Below are 2,796 nucleotides of genomic sequence, written 5' to 3'. Positions count from 1 at the left end.
CCCCATGGAATCATTGAGGTATCGCTCAGATGTAGGCTGTTTAAACTGTTTCCTACAGGAACATATCTCTATTAAATATCTCTGGAATTTAAATCCTAAGCACTGACTCTGAAAAATTGTAATAGAAGAACTGAAGAAATACTTTTCAATAAAATTGTATTCATGACTCTCTCCATCCTCTACAAATGAAGGACACATATTTTAAATGAGAAAATTTAAATCATTCGTGTAATAATGAGACAGAGTAGACATTTCATGGCCAAGATTCAAATCAAAAATACAAAGTGGGGTGGGGCTGAAGCCGAGGCCCAGGTGGGATGAGGATTGAATGCATGCTTGGTGGCAGGAGTGTGGTTCCTCTGGGCAGAGGACCAGTCCCTCAGTAAAAGACATCAGAACAAATTGAAGATTCTAGGTGTTTGTATATATGGGATTGTGTGTGCATTTCTATCCTTGACACCTCATGATAATTCAGATTTTATTTTTCATCAGTATCCATTCCCCCATCAAGTTATAGGTATTTTTCTTATTTTTTATCACTGTCTGAAAAATTGTGTTCTCCAGTATTTGGAATCTGTGTTAAGGATATAACTTGCCATTTTTTGGGGAAATACTTATTAAAGTATTTTGCTCATGAATAATATTAATTTCCTCACCATATCCCTAGAATTATGTGTAGGAAGGATATTTTCAATATTTTTAGCAGATTTCCTAATGTTCTAAGAGTGCAGGCTTTGGTAAAAGCATTTCCTTTAAATATTTTTAGAAAGATGTTTAAGTACATGATTATTTTTTACATTTTAATAGATGTAAAATGGATAAAAAATATTGGCTTCCTCACGTTAGTGCACCTGAGTATGTAGTGTAAATTTTAGAAGGTAGTTTGAGATTGTGCAAATGTCTCAGAAACTCGGGGAAATAACAGTCACTACACTGGTTATGGAGCCTGGGTATGCACTCAGGTCCCGCCCTACTAGGTGCGCTGCTGAGAGTCAGCTCGCCCGCCTGCTTCCTGTCTGGCCTTCTGCTGAATGGGGCTGCAGGGAATAGCAACATAAGTATTATTTATATGTAAATGTTCAAAAGAGAAATACAATAATTTCATTTTCATATTTTAGAGAAGAAGCTATGGGAGCTGAAAGGTTTGATCATCATAAAACCACATATTTGGTCAGGTGGGTTAGATAATTTTCTTCAGAAACAACAAGATATACAATCTTATTTAAATGGAATAAAATAAACTTTTAATGAAAAGATAGCTTTGTGTTTGCTCAGATTCATGGTCAATTCAAGGATGCTGATGAGGTAATGCAATGTCATAGTTACTATGTATATAGAGAGATTTCATGTACTTTGTCTCATGTGCTTCTTACTATAAGCCTGAGATGTAGGGAAACATGTCATTAGCAAGATGAGGAAATGAGGCTCAGAAAAAGTTGTTTAATATTTAACTAGTATATGTAGGAACTGGATTCAGATCCAATCTGAAGGGTATGCTCTTTCTTTCACTATGCCACACTTTGTAGGGTGGTGTAAAAAACAAAAATAATAACAAAACACCAAAAATCTCTATTCTCTAGAAATTTAGAGGTACATAGACTTCTGAGATAAATTTCTGCCAGAGTGTTATGCTCCCATCTACTTAAGGAAGAGAACAACTGCTTTTTAATATGAATATTGGTTTATTCAAATCATAGGAAATGGTTTAGTAATAGATGTCAGAGCATCCAAAAATAGCTCTTCACCTTCCTTTGTACAGTTTTCCAATTTATGAAGCATTTTTCATAGCAAAAAAAAGCTTATGACTCATCTTCACCACTCTTTAAATTATGTGGGATATCACAAATGAATAAATGAAGAAGCCAGCTCTCAAGAGAGCCAGACTTCAGTTTGGGATATTTTATTCCAAGATGATTGTACTTTCAAATTTCCCTACTGTTTACTTTGCTTAGAAATTGCCTCAACTGGGCCTCCCTGGTGGCGCAGCGGTTGAGCGCTGGGTTGCGAAGCTGCCCGTGGCCTCTGCGACGCCGGTTCGATCCCCGGCTGCTCCCCGGCCACCAGAGGAGGGTCCCACATGGCGCGCAGACCTCTCCTGCCGCCCGCTGCTCCCCTCAGCAGTGTACTTCGGTCCTTCTGCCTGCTCTGCTCCCCGCTCTGGCTCTGGTGAATTCTCTCACCCTCCCACGCTTCTGACTGTACCCAGTGCATGTATAAACAAAAACAAACAAACAAACAAATAAATAAAAACATGCCTCTATAAAAAAAAAAAAAAAAAAAAAAAGAAATTGCCTCAACTTCCTTTTCAATTTTTTTTATCAGTTATTTTAATCCTTTACAGCATAATAACAGTGGTGAGGGAAACAGTGAATCATTATAATCTCTGCCAGAGCTTGGATGCTTGTGTAGTTGGAAAGTATAGAGTAAATATGATTATATAGTAATTCTGTACTTGAAAATGAAATACAATAATTCATATTTGGAAAATGAAAAGCATTCCTATTATTTTTTTACTATAAATTTAAAAAGAGAGTGCTTGGTGAAGTATTTAGGATAGGACATGGCTTAATAGGATTGAGAAGTACCCACGTCACAGGAGTCACAAGAGCTAGGCAATCAGAAATTTAGGTTTGAATCCCATTTCCTCAGTGTAATGACTGTGTATCTGAGGCAAAATGCTGTATTTATGAACTTTGGTCACACAGTGGCAAGGTTGAAGGGGTTATATTTACTGTATAGATTTATTGTGAGGACTTAAGTGTCTGATCCATGGAAGGAATTTTAAAAATTTCCTTT

Source organism: Talpa occidentalis, unplaced genomic scaffold (assembly GCF_014898055.3).
Source record: "Talpa occidentalis isolate TD23 unplaced genomic scaffold, MPIMG_talOcc4v2.1 talOcc4.5, whole genome shotgun sequence".
Taxonomy (NCBI): Eukaryota; Metazoa; Chordata; class Mammalia; order Eulipotyphla; family Talpidae; genus Talpa; species Talpa occidentalis.
This window is presented reverse-complemented; position numbering follows the sequence as displayed.